Consider the following 25817-nt stretch of genomic DNA (forward strand, 5'->3'; position numbering starts at 1 on the left):
GAAAAGTCTCCTAGAAACTCATTGGTATGGAAAGAATGAATACTGAATGCAATGAAAGCAATTTCTTTCTTGAAGTCCCAGAAGATTGAAATGCATAAACATAAGCCTTGTGATGTTTGGGAAACATGATAGCCACTATAAATAAGTCATATGTAAAACAGTAACTTGAAAAAAAAATACAAAAGAGATAAGAAAATGAAACTACTTATACCAAAATGTGTCTCAAATAATAAGAGGAAAGATGAGAGGACAGATAAGGCTGTTCTTCAGACGCCTTAGTAACAATCTAAGTACATCATGTTAATTTTCTGAACTTCTACTACAGGAAGTGTGTGCTTACATAATCCATGTTGATTGCTTGGCATTTGAATTAAAATTCACATATACACATTTTTGAAGACAGGTCTTTTTAAAATCCCTTGAGAAGATTTGCTAAATGAAAACAACATTCATTATTGATTTACTTTACCCAAGCAGTGGGGACCATACAAGATGCAGACCTTTTGGGTTCAGTCATATTTCTGGAGTCATGCCCTCATCTTTCGATTCAATGGCATTAGTGCATTTCCCTACACAAAGTCTCAAGGGCAGCTTGAATCAAATTAACTGACTGCCTCTGGTAGCAATCTCAGTAGCTGAAAAGCTCCGTAACTATCTCAGTCTTAAAATATGTTTTTTAAGTGGCGATCATGATTGTGTTTTTCAATTTGGGAAAAAAGAAAGAAAGTAAGAAATTGAATTCAGGGAAATGAGTATTTGAAAAAAAGCTGATACCAGGTATAGTGGTGCACACCTGTAATGCCTATGGCTTGGGAGCCTCAGGCAGGAGGATCTCAAGTTTGAGGCCAGCCGAAGCAACTTAGTGAGACAAAGTCTCAAAAAATAAAAAAGGATGGGGATGTAGCTCAGTGATATAGTGTCCCTGGATTCAGGCCTCAGTACTGAAGAAAAAAGGAAAAAAAAAAAAAAGTGCTGAGAAGGCTACACTAAAGGTCTTTTTAAACTTCAGAGTGCTTTTGGTTCTCAAAGTATATAGGTCAAATAAGATCTCTTTTATTCCTTTCTCCTTCCCTCCCTCTTTTCCTCCCTCCCTCCCTCCCTTACTTTTTAAATTCTTCCCTCCTTTTCCTTTCTTTCTTCCTTCCTTCCACTTCCAAAATTTTTTATTTCTGGTTTCGGAGTAGCTCAGTGGTAGAGCACTTGCCTAATATGCATCAAGTCCTGAGTTCAATCCCTAGTACTGAAAAAAAAATTTTTTTTTAATTCTTTGTTTTTAAAGTTCAAGCAAGGGGCTGGGGTTTTGGCTCAATGGTAGAATGCTTGCCTAGCACATGTGAGGCACTGGATTTAATCCTCAGCACCACATTAAAAAAAAAAAAAAAGCCAGGCATGGTGGTGCACATGTGGTTTACAATCCATGTGGCTGGGGAGGCTGAGGGAGGAGGACTGCAAGTTCAAAGCCAGCCTCAGCAAATTAGCAAGGAACTAAGCAACTAAGTGAGCCCCTGTCTCTAAATAAAATACCAAAAAAGGGGGTGGGATGGGGATGTGACTCAGTGGTTGAGTGTCCCTGTGTTCAATCCCCAGTACAAAAAAAATAAATAAATAAAGTTCAAGCAAGCAATTTCTATAATCAACTTGAGGCAAGAATAAAATTGATCTCATTCCAAAGCTATCTGGAAAGTCAGCAATGCCCTACATGGCTATGCATGTTGCTTTGTGAGAAAAAAAATGAGATGTGATAACCCAATCGCCTTTTATTAAGAAGAGAATCGGTCCATTTTCAGAATACTATCCTAATATCTCAAGAGGCCATTAATAGGAAAAGAGGCTTGCCTGAATGGAATGTTAGGAATACAAAAGCCACATGCACTCTCATGTCTGGGATTGGTCCACAGAGCATGTAAGAAAAGCATTTGCTTTCTTCTCCCTTTAATGTAGAGTTGCAAGGTCAGAGCTGGTTTGTAAATTATGTAATCCTGAAAAGTCAAGGCAGAAGGACAAGAAGCTGGAGGGGTGATGGATGGACTGTAAGGTCAGACATTTTCCAGAATATTCCACAGTCATATTGTTTTCTTTTCCCTTAGCCCGAACAGTCTGCTTTTAGTCCAATTACTTTTTAAATTGTTCAGATTTATTCTCAGTCAGGGTACCCAAAAACTTTAATTTCCTTCTAAAATTACTTCAATTTGGGGGGTCTTTAAAAATTCAATTTAATTTATGAATCTGATAGTGAGTCTGGAGAAATGGCCTAAATCTTATAACCACCAATGGGGCCAGCGTAGTGAAACGCAAGTACCTGAGCAAGCGCTGCTAATAGATAAGAAGACCCTGCACAGCCAGGCAGCATGCCACTTTTTATGGTCATATTTTGCATTTTGAAACTATGCTGATGCTTTTAGTGTCTCTCTCTACTGGCTAGGTTTTTAAATTATAGACATATGCTCATTTTATCAAGTAAAATCATTCTAACACAAATAACAGAAAATAATCTCTCCTTTCAGCGCCACCAGTCGCACTCTCCAGCAAACACTCCCCACCTCCATTTTCACATCAATACCGTGAGTGTCAAGAGCTCATAAGGCCTAGCCGGTGATATTTAGTGCAATCTGGAACTCAGGACAGAAGGGAAGTAGCTAGAGGAGCCCCTTCTCTTCTGTTCATGGACAAACTTGAGTTAGGAACAATAGGACATATCACAGGTTGTGCACCACGGGACACCCCCCACCCCCGCCACCTCCAGGGTACTCTTCCCTTTTACAGAGCAAGCACTGAGATGCTTTTGAAAATGAAGCATGGCCAGGTGCAGAAGTGCTCGCCTGTAATCCCAGCTGCTTGGTGTTGAGAGCCACAGCCGAAGGGGCCCCAGCAAACTTCCAGCTGCCAGCAAACTTCTAGCTGTCAACTGATTGGCTCCTCTGCGGTGATGCTCATTGGGCTGTTTCCGCGCCCTTTCAGACCATAGAGCTGCTCATTGGGGGACTTTTTTTGGCTCTGCCCAAGCGACCCAGCTAATGGGCCTCAAGAGCAGGAGGAGTGGGGGAGGTGGAGAGGCTTGGGGGAAGGCGGTGGTGGCAGTTGGGCTCTGAGGGTTTTTCCTGAGGAGCTGTGTGGTGTGGTGTGTGTGTTCTAAAAATAAAGTTCGTTTCTTTTGACAAGTGGCTCCTGAATTGTGCCCAGCCAGACTGCCACCTCCAGGGGTCTCTTCCCTTTTACAGAGCAAGCACTGAGATGCTTTTGAAAATGAAGCATGGCCAGGTGCAGAAGTGCACCTGTAATCCCAGCTGCTTGGGACACTGAGGCCTGAGGATCATGAGTTCAAAGCCAGCCTCAACAAAATCAAGGCACTAAACAACTCAGTGAGACCCTGTCTCTAAATCAAATACAAAATAGGGCTGCGAATGTGGCTCAGTGGCCAAGTGTCCCTGAGTTCAATCCCCAGTAGCCTCTCCACCCCCCAAAAAAGAAAAGAAAATGAAGAATGTATGAGCTTAGGTACCAAAAGGGTAAATTCGATGCCTGCTGTTTATAGAATTCCAGGACCCTTATTTGCTAGCATGTGTGAGAAATTATGTAGGAGTGAAGCTCACCCTCCACCACCAACCTCAGGGAAGGGGTAGTCCATGGCCCAGTCAGATTATTAATAGCAGTGCAAAGTAAGACTCAGGGGTCAAAGATCCAGGCATTCTGCTTGTATCTCTGGAGTAACTTATGTTAAGACCTTTCTTTGTCTTTATCCAGATATGTATATCTGTATCTCCATGTAAATGTAGGTATATATGCACCTACGTATCTGTGTATGTATATATATCCTCTATGGATATCTATATGATATATATTTGGAGATATATATATATAGGATATATGGGATATATATATACCTATATGTGTGACATGCAACACAATTGTAAATAATTTATCTTTTATGTTATTAAAGCAAAAAAAATTGAGACTATACTTGACATATTATTCTGCAACTGGTTTTTTCATTAAATGTAACTTAACTTTCCCTGATTAAAGTTGGGTAAATCAAGGGCCAGGGAGATAATTAAGTTGCCCATCATTAGGAACTAGTTAGCAATCGAGCAGAATTGAAATCTATGTCTTCATCCACTACGCTGCCTGGCACTGATGCTATCCCCTCCAGTGTCTGAGAAGGGTAGATGCAAGACTTTTTGATGGTGCAAAGCTTTACTTTCTCATTCTAGATCATGCAGGGCTAAAGCATCTGATGAAGGGAGTCTTCCTTTTTGCTTCTACCCAACAAAGGGAAGACAAATTCAGGGAGGTCCTCAGGGCTGAAAGTGTCAACTGTCCCAGAAACTGAGTAAATGAGTGATGTGTGAATGGCACAGTGGCTTACGTCTATCAGCCCAGCTTCTCCAGAGTATGAGGCAGGGAGATCAGAAGTTCAAGGCCAACTGAGCACAGTGGTGCATTCCTGTAATCTCAGTGGCTCAGGAGGCTGAGACAGGAGGATCACAAGTTCAAAGCCAGCATCAGTAACTTAGCAAGACCCTATATCAAAATAAAACAATAAAAGGGTTGGGGATATAGCTCAGTGGTGGAGTGCTTGCCTAACATGCACAAGGCCTTGGGTTCAATCTCCAATGCTGCAAAAAAAAAAAAAGAAAGAAATGCAGAAGAATTGACTCTAAAATTCTGTTCTCCTCTAATTTTTGTCACAAAATCTGTAAGTATCTATTCTTAGCACAATGCTATTGCTCACTTTAGAGGAATGTTTTCTTAGTGTCTTTTTAAAATTTCTGTTTGTTCTTTTTAAATATACATGACAGTCGAGTATATTTTGACATATTATACATACATGGAGGATAGCTTATTCCAATTAGGATGCCAGTCTTTTCTTAGTGTCTTTATCTTGTTATCCTGTTGTTATGTACAAGTTTTTAAGGAGTGTTTAAGAAAAGACAATGCATACACCTATAACAAACTCCTGGTGTATATGCTTAAGTGGATAAACAATACTAACATGCATACACGCTCTTCTAAATGAACTGTCAAATATATAGCAACAATGGGAAACAATGATCAGCAATAACTAGTCTACCAGTTTCTTCCTTACTTCCTGTATATATGTTCTCAACACCACAGCCAGAGTGATGTTGTTAAAGTAGAAGACTAACCACTTCACTCTACTCAAATCCCACCCCACACTGACTCCCATCAGTACTACAGCAACCTTCATTCTAAGCACTCTAAAGAAAAATAAAATAGGATGCAGTTCATTTGGAAGAACTTATATGTATGTTAATATTGTTTGTCCATTTAAGTGTATACACTGGGTGTTTGTTATAAGTGTACGTGTTGTCTTTTCTTAAACAATCCTAGGGGGAAAATGTACAGAATAACAAGATTAAGGCACCAAGAAAAGAGGATGCAAAACTAGAGGGTAATGGGACATGCCATCTCAGAGAAGGCCTCTCTTAATAGGCAACATGAGAGTAAATCAAATGTTAGGGTCGTGTTAAGTTGAGAGGGAAAGGCAAGATTTGAATACGAAACCAATATATACCATGGTCTATTTGTAGAAAAGGATATGTACTGAAACGGGCACTGGTCATTTTCATTTCTTAGACACTTAACTACAGCATTGTCCTTCATATCTGTTCATCAAAGCCTGTGTTAAATGAAAAACACCTGCATCATATCAGCCAGTGATTTCCATCTTCCTCCCTCAGAGTAAATTCCTTCAATGGCCTACAAGTCCTGCCCACTCAGCCCTTCCTCAACCTGCTTTCTACTCCATCCCCTTAATTTCCTCTCTGATCCTATTTTTTGCCACTCCCCCTGCCTCACTCAACTGAGCTGTTGTGGCATCCTTGGTGTTCTTGGACTATTCCAGTCATGCCCACCTTCAGGATCTCTGCTCTTGCACCTTCATTTGCCCAGCATGCCCCTCACTCACATGGCCTTCCTGACCCACTCCTTCACCTCGTCTGTTCTGCACTCCAATGTTGTCTTCTCAGGAGTCCTTTCCTGGATAGCCTTTCTGAAACTGCAGCCCTACTCCTCATATATACATATGTTTTCTATTCACTTTCTCTGCTTTTTATCTCTTTAGCACATAACACCATCCAGCACACTATTTAATTTTTTTTATTTAACTTTTATGTCTCCATGAGGTCAGGGATCTCTGTCTGTTTTGCTCACTGCTCACCTAGGATAGAACAACATGACAGGCACTCTATAAAATACTGGTTCAATGAATGAATGATTGACAGCTGTACTCAACAAAATGATCAGTTTTCAACAGTACTTAGCATCTATCTCAGTGGATCACACCAGAACTATCAAGGCTCAAGGGGACCTTTTTTTTTTTTTAAACCAATACCACCCCACATAACAGAGAGCTAATTCCAGATTTATTCTAGGAAAGGGCAAACACACTGTGCCTTTCCTATATCAGGGATAACCATATTCGGGAAGGTTACACATTTGGATTCCAAGGGGAACCAAGATAAGAATAGACAAGGCCCTTGTACTGAGGAAGGTCCAGGTAAAGAGCTGAGTAATTCTAACTAGGGAGAAACAGCCTCCATGAAACTTCTTGAAGGATGCATGAAGTCAAGACTTTGGCCCCCAACAGAGCTGACCTTCAAGCCAGTTCCCATCCAGGAAACTCCCATCCTGGGCAGCTCATAACTGATCTTTTCTCCTTTCTTCTATACTTTAAAACAGGCATCCGCTCAACTCCACCCCCTCAGGGAACTTGTTGTTGCTCCTCTGGTGAAAGGGTGTAAATAGGTCTGTTTATGTTCGTTGGAATGTGAGCAGGACTGTCCCTTATATCTTCACAACACCCACCCAGCCACTGGGGAAATCATTTGAGAAACTGCATCCCTGTATTGCCATCCTGTGGCACGCCTGATACTTTTTGGTGTTCAGCAAATGCTGGCTCATGAGCTAATTGTCCATTATTTATGACTCTGGTCAATATAAAGCCTTATACTCCTGAGTTCTCAGCAAGACTGTTGGACAAACAGTGGGCATTGTACCTTGTTGGTAATTAGATTATACCCTAGGGATCTCTGGATGAAAGTGGTCCTGTCTCAAATGCCATGTTTTAGAATCCCAATTATAAAAATCCATAATTGACTGCTTCCTCAAGAACAACAAGAATGATGGCTTGTCTGCCCCAAGAAGGATATGCAAAGGGAACACAAACAAAGCACAGTTGCTGAAAGGAAATGAGATTTTTAAAAATAACCTGGGGAAACCTGGTGGTATGGTGCACTGTGGTAAACCCTGTGAATGTAAGAACCCTGCTGGGAACAAGGACAGTTCACGATGATGTAAATACTCTCAGGGAAAGCACTCAAAAATTAATCTTAGGTCCCCTTGGCATGCAGGGGAAGTTTGAAGATAATCACCTTTGACACTCAGGCTTTCCTTGGGACACAATTTTAAACAACTGACCTTATTTCTGGGCTGAGTGGATGCCAAAATTGAATTTCTGCTCAGTTGGAACCAAATCTTTCATAGTCATCTCTCAAGTGAGTTGGCAATATTTGCTTTGCATTCTTGGTCCCACTTATGCAGAATTGATTTGGGGTCATTTTCAAGTCTTTTCCCGTTGGATTGAAAGTGGTGAATGAAGCAGTGTGTGGTATATAGGTCCCAGGTGGCACTTTTTTGTCCACTTGTTTGCCTTGCTTTCTACTTATTGGGAAGGCCTTTCCTTCTACAGAGTATCCATCTATATAGCAAGGCGCACCTCAATTCCACAAGTACTTACTAGGTTATCACTGTAGGTGGAGTCCTCTGTTGGATTCTGGGTGGTGCAGCCAGGCAGGAGGGGTAGAGCCTTCAGAGCAAACATAAAGGGAAAAAAAAGAACACAAGCTCTGCAGTCAGGCTCTGGCTTCCTGGCCTCATAACAAATCAGCAAATTATGTAAGTGCTGTAAACTTCTTTCCCCCAAAATGTGAAAATGGGGTAATGAACCCAAAACTGAGGCAGATGTATTTGTAAACACATTAATCTTACGAACACGCACACATACATACGCACCACATCTGTTAGAACACAAAATGTCATAGTATACAGCCTCAAATGCAAGACATAATAATAGAACATTCTATCCTTTTCCATATATAATGTTAGTCCCTAGTCTCTAGAAGCTGACAAGTGGGAAAAGGAAATAGCCTCACATGAGACAAGTAGAGAACAACAGAGGGCAAATGATCAGAATCACAGCTGGTCTGGGAAGCATCAGAAGCAAGGAAGGCAATGCTTTAAAACATGTATTACAGGAAATAAGTGCTGTGAGCAATGAGAAAGCACATCACAATTTCTGCCTAGAGATTTTTCCCCCTCATCCATCATCCAAGCCAGAGTGCTCATATAATTACAGAATGCAGGGTATTTTGTTCTGTCTCCAGTGAACATGCCTAATTTAAATTCCATTGCATTCCGGGTCATTTGAGATCAACATATAAATTAAAAGCTGTTTGGATCTCTGAGATGAGGTGCAACTTTTGACTTTTCTACTTAAGGAAACAGAACCATTTTCACTCTAGTAAAAAAAAACCAAGAGAGAAAATTCTCCCTCCTGGCCATGGACTATATAATCAAAAAGGCAGGAAAGTCATGCTCCCAAGTTTGATTAAGGAATAGTCTGACTTATTTATAAAACTGCTATTAGTGGTTATAATAATGATCTGTAATAATGAATATGTAATATACATACTTGTAATAGTAATATGTTGATTTAACAGCCATATGCATATGTATGCCATAGTATAATCATGTAGCAACCATCATCAATGGACAATCTGCTTAAACTCCACAGTGCAACTTTTTGCACATATGAGGTCTTTTAAGGTCAGTGACCCTCTAAATGCAAAAACAGCACATATGAAGTCCCACCTATGGTTTTTCAGAGCTCCAGGAAACAGGTGGCATGTGAGTAAAATCAAGATATTTAAGGCACCAACTGTCCTCCATAAAGTGAACATTTTTGGTTTGCTGACTTGAAGATGTGGATATTTTCAACCATTTAATTCTAGGCTGCCTTACTCCTGTCTCTATGGTGCAGCACACACCCTGTGAATAAGGCCTGTTTCATCCAAGAAAAACAGCCTCTGACAGTCCACTTCCTCAATCTCACCTGGGGCAAACTAGTTGACTTACCCTTTTTTATTTTTTATTTTGAGACAGGGTTCCTGCTAAGTTGCTCAGGGCCTCACTAAATGCTGAGGCTTGTCTCAAACTTGCAGTCCTCCTGTCTCAGCCTCCCTAGCCGCTGGAATTATCAGGTGTGAGCCACTGTACCTGGCTTGGTTGGCCTATCTTTGACTGACATCAACATATTAAAATGTGCATAAATGGTTCACTTTACTGTAACTTCTAAAGTGTCCATGAAAAACTAATTCAAGCATACTAGGACCACCATGATCAATCTCTTTTGAAAGTCATTTCTAGTCAACAAGAAACTTGAGTCCAAGGATTATGAAATCAATTTCTTTCCATATCCTGCTAACCTAGCTCAATGATCTTAATTAATGAATATTTTTAACATTTTCATGCAGATAGGAAATAGTCTGACTTACTTATAAAACTGTTATCAGTGGTTATGATAATGATCTGTGATAATGCATATGTAATATACATATTTGTAATAGTAATATGTATATTTAACAATCATATGCATATGTATGCAATAGTATAATCATGCAGCAACCATCATCAATGGCCAATCTGTTTAACCTCCAGAGTGTTAAAAAAAAAAAAAAAAGCATTTATGATGCCAGTAGAAATCATCCTTGTGGGGCAGCTTTGGTGAATCATACACAATTGTCCTTCGAAGCTGAACATACGTTGGCTGTGATCTCAGAGCTCACTGACACTGTCTTCCTCTTTAAAGGAGGTAAATTAATTGAAGATGGGGGAAGTGTGGGTGTGTAAAGAGAAAACCATCCTCTTTCATGCAATTGTAGAGTAATTTGGAAGGCATTGTAGAAATCATCTAGATCTTCATAAAATGAGGGGGCTGGATTGAATTTTCTTTGTGCTATTCTGCACATCTTTCACCCACTCAATTTTGAACTCCTGCAGAACTTCCACCAAGCTTCATTCACCTCTGTATTTCCAAAGCCCCTCACAACTCTTGGCATATAGGAGCATCATTTCTTATTTCTTAATGAGTGAATATATCATCTTACTTTTTCATATGCTTCGCTCCATGTCTTTATGATTAGAGCAAGAATCATGTGCTTCCATTTATGATTCACAATTCTGTTCTTCACAGTCCCAAAATCATACTCATAAAGCTTTCCACGTTATGTTTTATTCAGTGGCTGTGGTGTACACACACATATATGAACTACTTATCAGAATTAATGATTTCATTCAGGTGGATCGATGCATTCATTCATTCAATAAGGATTTCAGAACAATTTCTAAGCAGCCATATTACAATGCTGAACTAGGCACAGTTCCCTGTGTCTAGAAACTTACAGTAGGTGAAGAAAAGAAGTAAAGGTAAAACTGTGTAATGCTATAAAGGGTAAGTGCAAGGAACTGTGGGAACAGAACATCTGGCCTGGTCCAGGAATTCCGGAATGATTTCCCAAAGGAAGTAACAAATTCAAACCCTAAAGTTAAATAACAGGGAACCAGGTGAAAGTGGATAGGGGGCTGGGTGGGATGAGGTGGGGTGGGAGGGCAGTGGGAACTTCAGGGACCAGAGTTAGTGTTTATTTAGAAGGCAGTAGAGAACCCTGGGAAGAGAGAAAGCAGGAGAGGCAATGTGTGTTTTAGAAAGATCTAATTACAGTGAGGGAATTGGAAAAGGTCAAATTAGAGGCCAGGAGATGTAGAGGAAGGTTTTAGAGTGGCAGTGAAGATGAAGACCGTGGCAGCAGACATGAACAGAGTGAGATGGATTCTAGATACATTAAGGAAGGGAGTGAATGGATGTATACTTATGAATGGGGTCATGGTTAAGGAGAGGAAAAGTCAAGTCTGGCTTCTGTTTTGGAAATTCAGTGGATCATTGTGTCATTTTCTAAGAAAAGAAATACCTTCTAAATCATCAGCACTTTAGGAGGGAAGGGAAAGAATGATGAATTCCACAGTTACCGAGTGATAAGATCATATGTCCCATAATGCCCTGATCTGAATGTATGCCTCCCCTAATTTCTTATGATGAAGAATAATTTCCAATGTCTTTGTATTTTTAGAGGTGTGGTCTTTCAAATACAATTAGCTCATAAGAGGAGTGCCCTCACAAATGGGATTATTGCTCTTATAAAAAAAAAGACACAAGAGAGATGATCTCTCTCTACCACATGAGGATAAAACAAGATGGTGATCATCTGTGCACCATGAAGTAGGACCCCAAGAAAATGGAATAGGCTGGCAAATTGATCTTGAACGTACTGGCATCCAGAACTGTGAGAAATAAAATTCTAATGTTTAAGCCACCTACTCAATGGTATTTTTGTTATAGCAATGTTGTGGTTTGGATGTGAGGTGTTCCCCAAAAGCTCATAGATGAGACAATGCAAAAAGATTCAGAGGAGAAATGATTGGGTGATGAGAATCTTAATCCAATCAATGAATTAATCCCCTAATAAGGATTAATTGAGTGGCAACTGAAGTCTTAGGGTGAGGCTGGCAGAGGTGGGAATTTGGTGTGGCTATAGGGTATATATTTTGTATATGGAGAGTGGAATCTCTGCTTCAAGATCACCATGTGAGCTGTTTCCCTCCGCCACATTCTTCTGCCATGATGTTCTGCCTCTCCTGGAGCCCCATGGAATGGAGCCTACTGTCTATGGACTAAGACCTCTGAAACCATGAGCCCTCAAATAAACTTTTCTTCCCCTAAAATTGTTCTGGTTGGGTCCTTTAGTCACAGCAGCAAAATAGCTCCACCATGCGGCCTGCGCATTGGTTTCATTAATGAGGTTCTTGGCATAAAAGTTAGCTAGCAGAGATCGAAATAAACACACAGACTCAGTTACCTTTTTCTATGACCAGGTCCCAGATGGCTCCCCTCTCTGCTCCAACCTCGAACCACCCGTAGGGCAGCAAGGATTACTCAGGGCTAGCAGGAGAGAGAGAGAGTGAACACGCCAGGGAGTAGCCTTTTATTGGGGAACAAGAAATTCAGGGGATAATTCCATCCAATGAATGTTGAGGGGGGGCCGCACTCCAAGGTCAGGGTCAGTGATTGGGCCCCCGGGGTCAGTGGTCAGTCACACCCCCACACGGACGGGTTCTCTCATCAGGAAAGGGCCGGGAAAGTTCTGACACAGCCAGAACGCCTCAGACCCTTAACGGGAGCCGCCCAGTCACGCGTGAGAATGGCTCCCCACAAATAGCTGACTAAAACAGCAGCCAAAACTGACTAAGACAAATAGTTGATTATATATATCTGAATTTCAGCAAAGAGCTTTGCTTGAAATTGTAGAACTTAAAGTCATCAACATGTAGAAAGAAACTGTAGTTATAAGAATGAAAGCCCTGGGGAGGAGAAAGCAGCTAAGAAATCCTAATAAATGCCACTCTTTAAGGGCTGTTCAAATACTTTGCTTGCTTATTAATCTTGCCTGCTCATTCTCCAATCCTAAAGACCAGTTTCACTCTAGGTCATAAGGATTTGTTATGGCTTGAAAATGTCCCCCAAAGTTCATGTAGCGGAAACTCGATTCCCAATATGGATGTCTTGGGGAATGGGGTCTTTAAGAGGTATTTAGATCATGAGGGTTCTGCCACCATGAGTGGATTAAAGTCAGTATTGCAGGAGTGAGTTTGTTATCAGAGAAAAGAGTTCTTTATAAATGGATGAGATTGGCCCCCTTCCCTCTCTTTCTCCCCTTCTACCATGTGGAAATGATATAGCAAGAAGGCCTTTGCTGGATGCCAACCCCTTGATCTTACACTTTCCAGTCTCCAGAATTGTGAGCCAGTACATTTCTATTTATCATAAATTACCCAGTCTGTGGTATTCTGTTATAGCAGCAAAACCTGAGACAAGCTCTAAAAGGGCACTTTCTCTTGTGATCCTACCTGAGAGCTCAGTGGAGGAACAAACTCAAGCCTAAGGCACTTAGGGATGTCTCACATAAATTATCAATTACTCAATTTAAGTGGTTTGAAAATCTTGCTTGGTCATAAGGGTGTAGAGAAGAGGAAGAATGCTAATTATTAAACATGTGGGCGCCTAAGAAGTGTTCCTGGGCTTTATTGAGAATATTTTTATAGATTGTGTGGAGCATTACAGACAGGAGGAATAATAGAAAAGACATCCATTTGGATAGAAATCCCTTGTGTTTGTCACCAGGCTGTTATTAGGGAGAGCCAGCACAATACTTTGCTTTTTCCCTCTCATCTTCATCTCACTGTACAATTTAATCAAGGGGAGGAGCAGATCAAGAAGGTGGCAGCCTTGGTGGTATCAACAAAAGCAATCACTGCACAAAACCAAAAAGCACTCACACTTCTGATAACAAACTGCATTCAATAGCTTTTGGTATAACACTTGAATCATACATTCAGTGTTTCAGCATGTCATAAATGCTGGTTTCAGAGGTATTTCTGTAAATAGTGTTTGATAGAAATCTATAATGGAACAAACAATAGTTCCTTTTATAATTTTATAAAACCCCAGGGACAGTATATTTTTTTAATTTTGTTTTGTTTTGTTTCATAATCTGAAATAGCTCAAGTCATTTAAGATTCCATTTGTTAAAAACTTGTTGTCAACCTTAGAACAAACATTTTGATTTACTAAGAAACATAAATCAGATAAGAATTCTGGAGGACGTGGGATCATCCAAAAATCGTTATCTTAAGAGATTTATTTATTTTCTTAGTCATGCATCTGCTACAAACTGCATGCTTTAAAAAGCTTAACTTTATGTTAGCACTTCAATCCTGAGGATATAATGAATGCCTAAAATTTGACTTCCTAGTAAAAATAGACATGTGAATTAGTGACAGATAAGAAGGTCCCCAAAATAGAATCACACATCCTGCTTCAAAAACCTCTCAAAGTGCTGGGCACTGTGTTGTATGCCTGTAATTTCAGCTACTCAGAAGGCTGAAGCAGGAGGATCACAAGTTCCAGACCAACCTGGGAAACTTAGCAAGACCTTATTTCAAATAAAACAAAAGGGATGGGGATGTAGCTCAGTGGTGGGGCGTAGCCTGGGCGTTGCCTAGCAAGTGCAAGGCCCTAGGTTCAATCCCCATTACTTGAAGGGAAGCAGGAGGGGGCAAGTCTCATGGTTTTGAACTCTTTGGATTTAAACAGGAATCTAGATATTATATATTGACTTAAGATGAATTTATAAATAGATTTTAATAAACATTTATTATCCAGGCATGGTGATACATACTTGGCTGTAATCCCAGCAACTCAAGAGATAAGACAGGAGGAATGCAAGTTTAAAGCCAGTCTTAGCAGCTTAGCAAGACCCTGTCTCAAAATGAAAAAATAAAAAAGGACTAGGTATAGAGCTCAATGGTAAATCACCCCTGTGTTCAATCCCTAGTACAATAATAATAATAAATTTAAAATAAATAATTAAAAAATTATCACTTTAAATTACCTTTGTGATTCTAACTAAAATAAGGCTGTAATTTTTTTCAAGTGTTGAGTGTTTATCATGTTGTTGAGAGGATTGGATCAATCCATCTGATCTTTACCACATCCTTACAGAGTGGTTACTATGACCATTAGCCCCATTTTTCAGATGAGCAAACTGAGACAAAGAGAGGGTAACCAACTTGCCAAACGTGAACAGGTAATAAACAATAGCGCTCAGAATGCAATTCCAAAGCTTCAGGCTTAACCACTGCCATCCTAGAAGCAAAATGTTCTCATTTTGTTCACAAACCCGTGAATCAGGAAAACTTAGGGAGCTTTTATTGAAAAGGCCCAATTTGCCCAGGGAGAAACTCTCTGATCATGCTGTTTCACAGAGAGGACCCATCTTCCCTTCCTCTTCTGAGGCCAGTGGATCTCAGATGACAGTAGATTTCAAATTTAGGATTAATCATTATAACCCTAGGGCTTGTTAAAACTGCCACCACTGGAAACCTTGATGGTTAGCAGGTTGGAAATCTTCCAAAGTGTTCCTGTTTCTTGACTGCCTCTTTATTTTGGGAAAAAAATGCCTATTAGATCTTTGAGTGTACACAATAATGGCAAAGTCCAGTTTTGGATGATGAAACGGAGTTGCTCAGCTGCCCTGCACTGTAAGGCAGAGCTGGTCTTCATTGTGAATGCAGTTGCAGCTCTGAAGGTCTATTTTTGTGGAGTGGGGGATAAAACAAAAGAACATTGAGGGGGTCTGATTTTTTAGGTAGGGGAGTTATGCTCAGGCGTCCTCCTGCTGCAGGATGATAGTGTGCACCCTGCAACATGGTGGCAGAAGCTCCAGCAGGGAGACGGTGCATAGAGACATGGTGGAGTAGTCAAGTTGACCAATCGGGAGAATTACAACTATCCGGTTTTATGATGGTTCTATCTTATCTCCACCGTGGGCTTATTAGTTACATCTCTTTATAAAATAGTTTTGTTAGTGTCTGCCCTCTGAACCTTTCAACATCACTGTCTACATTCAAACAATATATTACCACTTCATGTATAGTGTGAAATCCTTTCAACACATTCCCTCCAATTCCTCTTTCAAATCATTTGTGCTATTTTCATGCATTTACTTTTACATACATTATAAACTCAATTACACAGTGTTACTAATTACTAAAGAAAAGGAAAGGTCTTTTGTTTTTATCTTCTTTTCTGCTATTTCTGGTGCTTATTTGCTTCTCTGGATTCAAAGCTTCCATCTGGATTTATATTTCTTCTGCCTGAAGATTTTCTTTAATATTTTGTAGCAGAGGTCAGGTGGTAATTAATTCTCCCAGCTTTGGTTTGTTTGGAAAATCAATCTTCCTTCCTTCCTTCCTTCTTTCCTCCCTCCCTCCCTCTCTCCCACCCTCCCTCTCACTCTCCCTCCCTCCCTCCCTCCCTCCCTTCCTTCCTTCCTTCCTTCCTTCCTTCCTTCCTTTTTCTTCAAGTACTGGGGATTGAACCCAATGAGGCTTTACCACTGAACTACACCCCAGCCCTTTTTATTTCATTTTGTTTTATTTTTATTTATTATTTTTGAGACAGAATCTCACTAAGTTACTGAAGCTGGCCTTGAACTTGCAATTCCTCCTGCTTCAGTCTCCCTAGTCCCTGGGATTACAGGCTTGTACCACTTTTAAAATACTTTCATTTTTAAAAGATATTTTCACTGAGTGTAGAATTCCAGGTCAACATTCTTTTTTTTTTTTTTTTTTTTTTTGTATTCTAAAGAGGATACCTTGAGTTTTATGTTTGCTTCAATTTTGATGAAATGACAGCTGTATATTTTACCATTGCTCCTCTATATGTGATGTATCTTACTTCACACTGCTTTCAAGAGTCCCTTGTTATCTGTGGTGTTCAGTAACTTAACTATGTTTTATCTAGATGTGATTTCTGTATCCTTTTCATTTTTGGTTTTATTATTTTCATTTTACATTTATCATGCTTGTGGTTATCTGTATTTCCTTGCATCTGTAGTTTGATGTCTATCATTATTTTGGGAAAGTTCTCAGCTATTATCTTTTCAAACATCTCCTGATCTCTTCCCTCCACCTTTACCTCCCACTTCTCCTGGGATTCTAATTTTATATATAGACTATTAAATATTACCACATAGTTCTTGGATCCTCTCTTTGGTTTTCTCTTCTTTTTCTTTCATGTGTGTGTTTTGATTTCTACTGAACTATCTTCAAAGTCATTAATAATTTCTTCAACTTTGTCATACCTACTAATATAAAACGATTTTTTATATCATATATCTGGGTTTGTGTGAGTGTGTGTGCACATGCATACTAGAGATTGAATCCACTGCCTTTTGCTTGTTAAACATGAGCTATACCACCAACCAAAGCTCCCAGCTGCTCCCAAAACCCTTTTTTATTTGGGACAGGGATGGGGGTGGAGATGGAACCAAAGATTAAACCCAGGGGCACTTCACTACTGAGTTATACTCCCTTTTTTTTTGGGGGGGGGGACATCAGGGTCTCACTAAGTTGCTTAGAGCCTCACTAAGTTGCTGAGGATGGCTTTGAACTTGTGATCCTCTTGCCTCATCTTTCTGAGCCACTTGGATTACAGGCATGCACAACCACACCCAGTCCTGATATCCTATTTTTTATTTCAAACATTTCCATTTGACATTTTCTGATTTTAACTTATATAATTATTATGGCAGATATTGTTGTTGTTTTAACTACAAAACATCTGTTCCTTCTCTTTATTCCTTTTTTTATAGAGCTCTGATTTTTTATTGTTGTTTGTTCATTTGTTCATGGAGAGAGCAGAAATCCCTTGATCTCAGAGAAGGTGAAAAATGAGCTGTAAGAAGTCTTCTGGAGAGCTGTTAGGAAAGCTCCCTCCTTGTTAAGGGGGAAAATAAAGGAGAAGCTCTTGCCCCATAGTGCTCCTTTCATTTACTATCTTGACTATGGTTCTTTAAGGATGCGATGGAGCATAGAGCAAAATACCAATGTGCTCAGTATAATACAGCAGGAATCTAGAAAAGGGTACTTGATGAAATCATTGAATCACTGCATCAAAGCTGAAATCACAGAGGTGGGCAAGGTGGCTCATGCCTGCAATCCCAGCACCTTGGGAGGCTAAGGTAGGAGATCACAATTTCAAAGCCAGTCTCAGCAACTTAGGCCCAAGCAACACAGCAGACCCTGACTCTAAATAAAATACAAAAAAGGGATGGGAATGTGGCTCAGTGGTTAAGCACCCGTGGGTTCAATCCCCAATACCCCCCCCCCAAAAAAAACCCACTGAAATCACCTTTCTCCAAATTCTTATAATATGAAATAATTCAGTAGTATTACTTTAGATTAAGCCATTTTAATCAGATAAATGTTATATGCAGCTGAAGCATTCCATATAAGATACAATGTATTAAAATGTAGGAGTAATGGGTTTTTCTTGATACAAATAAATTATTCAGAATGATGAGTTTCATTGTCTCATATTTATATACACATAAAAACATAATTTGGTGCATTTCACTCCCTAATACCTCTCCAACTTCCTCTATCCTAAAGATCTCTCTTCTACTTTCATGGCCTCCTTTCTCCCCCAGCCCCCCATTTTTTTCTCCCAGTTTCCACATATGAGAGAAAACATACTTTTCTGAGTCTGGCTTATTTCACTCAAAATTATGGAAACCTAGGCTGATTTCATAATGTGGCTATTGTGAATTGTGCTGCAAAAAAATATGAGTATGCATGTATCTCTTAAGTATGCTGACTTCAATTCTTTGGATAAATACATAGGAATAGTAGAGCTGGATCATGTGGTAGTTCCATACTGATTTCCATTGTGGCAGCACTCAATTACATTCCTACCAACAGTGCCTGTGAGTGTCTCCAACACCCTCATCCTTTCCAGTGGTTATTGTTACTTGTACTCCTGATGACTACCATGCTAACTGGAGTGAGATTTTCATCTCAGTGTAGTTTGATTTGTGAGATTCAGGTTTCATATAAATGTTAGTAACTAGAAGTCAATCAATGAAACACAGAGCTGATTTTTAAAGAATTCAGAAAAAATGACGAGGTTCTAACAAGACCAACAAAGAATCAAAAAGAAAAGATGCAAATTACCAATATCAGGAATGAAACACACATGAATACAGACTCTACAGACATCAGAAGAGTATGAAGGGAATACTACAGACAAGTCTACATGCAGAAATTTGAAAATAAAGATGAACCAATTTCTTGAAAAACACTATTGTAACCAACCCAATACAAAATATACCCTATTCATGTATTGAAAGACTAAATAGAGTAAAAGTGTCAATTCTCTGCAACCAGTAGACAGGTAATGAAATTGATATACAAAGAGGAAACCCTACCAAAATCCAAGCCTTATTTTATACACACACACAAACACACACACACACACACACACACGATATACATACACACACATATGTATACGTATGTGTGTATATGATATATATCACATTATTTTCATATTTATAGAAAAGCAAAGGAATTGGAATAGCTAAAATGTGAGGCACAGTGGTATCTTTAATCCCAGTAACTATGAAGCCAAAGGCAGGAAGATTACAAGTTCAAGGTCAGCCTTGACAGCTTAGCAAGACACTATCTCAAAATTAAAAATAAAAGGGTCTGGAATGTTGTCCCATGGTAGAATGCCCCTGGGTTCAATCCCCAGTATTGCAAAAAATAAAAATAATAGGCCAGGTGTAGTGGCACATGCCTGTAATATCAGTGGCTAGGGAGGCTGAGATAGGAGGATCTTAAGTTCAAAGCCAGACTCAGCAACTTGGTGAGGTTCTAAGCAACTCAATGAGACCCTATTTCTAAATAAAATACTAAGAAGGTCTGGGGATGTGGCTCAGTGGTTGAATGTCCTGGGGTTTAATCCCTGGTATAAATAAATAAGTAAAAAAGAAAGAAATAGCTAAAACAATGTAGATAAGAAAAATAAAGGGAGAAGAATCAGTCTACATAATTTCAATATTTATTATATAGCTGTATGGTAATGGCAGAAGTATAAATGCATAGATTGTTGGAAAGGACAAAGTCACCCAGAAACAGACCTACATGATATGCCCAGGTGATTTTTAACAAAGACAGAAATGCAATTCAATGGGAAAAAAGATAGATTTTTTTTTTTTAGGTAAACTTTTTATATTTTAAGTTTTAGAGTTATAGAAAAAACTGAAACTTCAGCAAGAAGTTTCTATGTCATGCCAATCCTCATTATTAATATCTAAGATTAGTGTGGTACATGTCTTACAATTAATGTACCAATGTGAATATATTATTATTAACTGAAGTCCATAGTTTGTTCTGAGTTTCTTAGATTTTTGCTAGCATCTTTTGTGTATGTGTATATTCCAACATTCCATTCAGAATATCACATTACACACAAAGGTTGTGTTTCCTTAGGTTCCTCTTGGCTATGAAAATTTCTTGTGCTTTTTAAAAAATATTTTTAGTTGTAAAGGGATACAATACCTTTATTTTGTTTATTTATTTTTATGTGGTACTGAGGATCGAACCCAGTGTCTCACAAATGCGAAGCAAGCATTCCGCCACTGAACCACAACACCAGTCCTCATGCTTTTTTTTTTTTTTTAATAACATTATTTGAGGAGTAGTGCTAAGGTACTTTGAAGAATGTCCTTCAACTGGATTTACCTGATGTTTTTCCTCATTAATGTGTAGGGATTATGAGTTTGGTGGAGAAAGCAAAAGAGGTTAAGTACCATCTTGATCATAACATATGAAGGGTACATACTCTCAATGTGACACCACTATTTATGTAAACCTTAATTGCACTGTGGTTGAGATACCGTTTGTCAGATTTCTCCTCAAGGAGACCCTCAGGGTTATACAGTGGAGGAGATAGAGAGAGAGGAGGGGAGGGGAGGGGAGAGGTGGGGAGGGGGGAGGGTGGAGGATGGGAAAGGCAGCGGAGCACAACAGACACTAGTATGGCAATTTGTAAATCAATGGATGTGTAACTGATGTGATTCTGCAATCTGTGTATGGGGTGAAGGTGGGAGTTCATAACCCACTTGAATCAAAATGTGGAATATGATATGTCAAGAAATTTGTAATGTTTTGAACAACCCACAATAAAAAATTAAAAAAAAAAAAAGTTTGTGTGTGTGTGTGGTACTAGGGATTGAACCCAGAGCTTCATAAAATACCACACACACACACACACACACACACACACAGTAAACTTAAAAGCTCTGGGTTCAATCCCTAGTAACACACACACACACACACACCACATTCTACTGAACTGCACATTCAATCCTTTCTATTTTATTTTGAGGGGTCAAGCTAAGTTTCTGAGGCTAGCCTCAAACTTGTGATCCTCCTGACTCAGCCTTCCAAATAGCTGGGATTACAGGTGGAACCACATACCCAGCTTGTAAATTTACTCATTTTTTTCTGCTTTTCATACCCTACAGTTTAATTTGAGAAAGAGAAAAAAAAAAGTATGAAGAAAAAGGAAGGGAGAAAAAAAGATGAAGTACTGTAGCATGCAATAACATAGATGAATTTCAAATACAGCATGCTAAATGAAAGAAACCAGACACAGAAAACCACATGTTATATGATTGTACTTATGACATTTCCATGGACTGGGATGTAGCTCAGTAGTAAACTGCTTGCTTGCCTAGTATGCAAGAGGCCCTGAGTTCAATCCCCAGAAAGGAGGAAGAAAGAAAGAAACAAAGAAAACCAGTTATTTTACAACCGCTTATGAAATTTCCAGAAAAGATAAATTTTTTGAGACAGAAGTAGATTAGGGGTTGCCTGGGGCTGAGGAGTGGGAAGTTGCCACAAGGAGGGAAAAGTTTCTTTATGGCCTGATGGAAATGCTCTAAAATTAGATTGTACTGATATATAACTCTGTCATTCTACTAATAAAAGAATATCTGAACTGTATGCTTTAAATGAATAAATTTTAGTAAGATGCTTTTAAAAAATATGGTTTTTACTCTTTCAATCCTGCCCCAAACCCTGTATTTTTCCCACACCCTACAGAAGATGATTTTATCAGTTTTTTTTGTTTATCCTACCAGTTTCCTTTGGCAAATCTAAGTAAATACACACATGTGTTTGTGTGTGTGTATATAAACATCTTCATTAAAATTACATCACTTGAAGCCAGATGCTGTGGCAAGCACATATAATTTGAGCAATTAAGGAGACTGAGGCAGGAGGATCAAAGTTGGAGGGCAGCCTCAGTAACTTTGGCAAGCCCTAGTCTGAAAATAAAAATTAAAAAGTGTTGGGGATGTGGCTCAACAGTAGAGAACCCCTGGATTTAATCCCCAGTAACACTAGGAAAAAAAATTAAATCACTTTAATTTTGCCTTAATTGCTGGTGATTAAGAAAAACCAGCTGTAATTGAGAGATAAGAAAAAAAAACTCTCTTTAAAACTTTTATAAATTTTGAAAGGACAATTCTACTGCCTAACTCCACAAGAGTTGTAAAATTTATAACATTGGCTTCAGCGTGCCTAACTACTCCTGCAAATACATTGCTTAAAAGGGGGGGGGGGGGGCTTACAAATTAAGAACAAGAAGGAGGAGGAGAGCCAGGTGTGGTGGCACACTCCTGTAATCCCAGCAACTCCGGAGGCTGAGGCAGGAGGATTGCAAGTTCAAGGCCAACCTCAGCAACTAAGCAACTTTTACAAGACCCTGTCTCAAAATAAAAAAATAAAAAGGGCTGAGAATGTGGCTCAGTGGTTGGGTTCTATCCCCAGTACACTCTACACACACACACACACACACACACACACAAAAGGAGGAGAATGAAAATGACTGAAAGGCCACGTGTGGGACCACAAGATAGAAATGATTAAAAATGACAGGGAGAAAAGAGGGCTGAGTGAGTGTGTGAGTATATATGTGCTGGTAGCATCTGCATCTGCCCACAATGTGTAGGAAAGAAATGACCTTCAGTAGATTTTGCAGGACTGAGACTGTGTGAACAAGTTCTCCACTTCCATGAGAGGAAGGAAGTATTGCCTTTGCCAATTCCCCCATTTTGACCACTAGGTGGCAACACCAGCTCAAGAATTCTTGCTCTTCTAGAAAGGAGAAAAGAGATTGTACAGAAGTCTACATTTTAAATCAGGGCACGCACAAATTCATACAGGTGAAATGTCAGGTATATATAAAAATTCAAACTGAAATGCAAAATGTCCTTGATGGTTGTTAACAGCAACTTTTGCTCTTAAATTTGAGGAGTTTCCAGACATAGAGCTGGATTTGAGGTAGGTGTGGTGGCATACATACACCTGTAATCTCAGCTACTCACGAGGATGACACAGGAGGATTGCAAGTTCAAGGATGGACTGGGCAATTTAGTGAGAACCTGTCTTTAAAAAAAAAAAATTAGGACGTTTCAAGATGGCAGAATAGAACAGGATGCTTTCCTGGCTGCTCTGTGGCGTGAAGCCAAGAAAGCAGACAGGCAGCTTCTCACTAAGATGGGTGAATGAAAAAAGAAAGAAAGGGACTTTACTGGAATTTAATACTGGACACTCAAAGCAGATCGGGAAGTCTGGAGGTTGAATATAATAAGGAAGAAATCTCCAGCACCACAGCCACTGTGGTGGCCATAGGCACCAGCCAGAGTGGTCCTTTCACGAGCACAGTGAAGGAATAAGGGAATTAAAGAAACCCAGATACTTGGGAAGACTGAGGCACGTCTGGATATGGAGAGTTTAGAGATCAAAGACACTGCCCAAATAAATGGAAAGACATGCCACACAACACCCATGTGCAGGAAACAAGCTGCCACCTCTTCTGGCTGCATGCAGAGGACAGGGAAGAAACCAATTTGCAGCAGCAGCACAGGGAGCAGAAACTGAGGGAGCTGACTCCTGGCAAACCCAAGTCTGGCCTAAAATATAGACCTGGAAAACCCATACTGCACAACATACAGTGTGCCTAAGTGGCCAGCAGAAAATCAAACTTGGACAAAGGTTTACACAGGGGACAACTCACTGTGGAAACCCACCAGGCTCTCCTCCTCCCCCTGCAATACAGCTGCTTTCAGGATTGGCTGGGAGAGATGCCCCTGGCTAGGAATTCGAAAAGGTAGGGGCAGGAGAAATTGAGTTTACAGACTGAACCCAAGACCAGTAAATGTGGAGTCCACAGGTGACATAGTGGATGAAGAATTGGCTCCTCCACCACATGAGTAGAACCCAGGGGAGACCCCTGGGGTGCACTTTCAGAATGGATCAACAATTGCTGAATCCTGAAGGTGTGCTTATTTAAAATCTCTAGACCAAATGGCAATCAGTGAAGAGCCAACCTACTCCTAAACCCCCTCCTCCAGGAATTCTGCCTATGGGATTACCTCTCTTATTCCAGAAATCCAGAGAGTGGATCACACTCCAGAAGATTCCACCTAACACTGTTGAGAATCTTTTGAACTCCAATGGAAATAATTCTTTTTTATTGAGTTTTTTTGTTTTTGTTATTTTGGTTTTTTTTTTTCTCTCCCTTGTTTTCCTCAATTCCCCTTCTCTCTTTTTTCTGCTGACAGCTGATATCTATTGTTCTCTTTCACTCTTCCTTTAATTTTTTTACTTCTATCTTCTTTCCTCCTCCCTTATAATCATCATCACCATCCTATATCACTTCTGTTATCTCTTCTTTCACCATTCAAAATTGTAATTGTGGGTCTGGGCATATGGCTCAAGCGGTAGCGCACTCGCCTGGCATGCGTGTGGTCCGGGTTCGATCCTCAGCACCACATACAAACAAAGATGTTGTGTCCGCCGAAAACTAAAAAATAAATATTAAAATTCTCTCTCTCTCTCTTTAAAAAAAAAATTGTAATTGTTTTTGAAAATTTACTATTTTTATTGTAGGCAATAACTGATCATATCATTTCTATTTATTGTGACAATTAACATTGTAGACATCTCAGCAGGAACTATTTGGTTTAATGCTATATATTGTTTGCATTAGTTGTTGAGATTATTCATCTCCCCTTAAACAGCAAGGCACTGGAAACCTTCAGAGACACTATAAATCCACAAGGTAGAAACTCTACTGCCTCAAATCCATATAATAAGATGGATAGACACAAAAACGACATGAAAAAGCAAGGGAATAAATTGACTTGAATGACGCAAGATACCCCAATAATAGAATCCACTGACACCACAGTGGAAAAAATGTCAGAGAAGGAATTTAGAATGTACAGAGTTGAACTGATCTGTGAAATAAAGTATTATATAGGGAATAAAATCAGAGAAAAAATACAGGCAGTGAAAGATCACTTTGATAAAGAGAGATTCTGAAAAAAAAAATTCAAGCAGAAATCCTCAAAAGGAAGCAGTCAATAAACCAAATTAAAAACTCAATCAAAAGCATCACCAACAGAACTGGTCACTTGGAAGACAGAGTTTCAGGCTATGAAGAAAAAAACATATAATCTTAAAAATAAAGTTGAATGTGGGGAAAAGGTACCCTCATACATTGCTGGTAGAACTGCAAATTGGTGCAGCCAATATGGAAAACAGTATGGAGATTCCTTGGAAAACTGGAAATGGAACCACCATTTGACCTAGCTATCCCTCTCCTTGATCTATACACAAAGGACTTAAAAACAGCATACCACAGGGATGCAGCCACATCAATGTTTATAGCCGCACAATTCACAACAGCTAAACTGTGGAACCAACCTAGATACCCTTCAGTAGATGAATAGATTTAAAAAATGTGGCATATATACACAATGAAATATTACTCAGCTATAAAAGAGAATAATAAAATCATGGCATTTGCAGGAAAATGGATGGAGTTAGAGAAGATAATGCTAAATGAAGTTAGCCAATCCCCCAAAACCAAATGCCGAAAGTTTTCTCTGATATAAGGAGGCTGATTCATAGTGGGATAGGGAAAGGGAACATGGGAGGAATAGACGAACTCTAGATAGGGCAGAGGGATGGAATGGGGAAGGGAGGAGGCAGAGAGTTAGGAAGGATAGTGGAATGTGATGGACATCATAATCCAAAGTACATCTATGAAGACACGAATTGGTGTGATCATACTTTATATACAAGCAGATATATGAAAAATTGTGCTGTATATGTGTATTAAGAATTGTAATGCATTCCACTGTCATTTATTTTTAAAAAGTCAATTAAAACATTTTTTAAAAAATATACAAAAAGAAAACAAAGTT

General features: G+C 39.4%; 1 pseudogene; it reads right to left on the reverse strand.

Annotated features, from left to right (window-relative positions):
• LOC131424619 (L-aminoadipate-semialdehyde dehydrogenase-phosphopantetheinyl transferase-like) overlaps positions 1-25817 on the reverse strand; it is a 96328-nt pseudogene that overhangs the window by 13133 nt on the left and 57378 nt on the right.

The sequence above is a fragment of the Marmota monax genome, unplaced genomic scaffold (assembly GCF_021218885.2).
Source record: "Marmota monax isolate L192 unplaced genomic scaffold, Marmota_monax_Labrador192_F-V1.1 WCK01_AAM20220418_F8-fsc00281, whole genome shotgun sequence".
Taxonomy (NCBI): Eukaryota; Metazoa; Chordata; class Mammalia; order Rodentia; family Sciuridae; genus Marmota; species Marmota monax.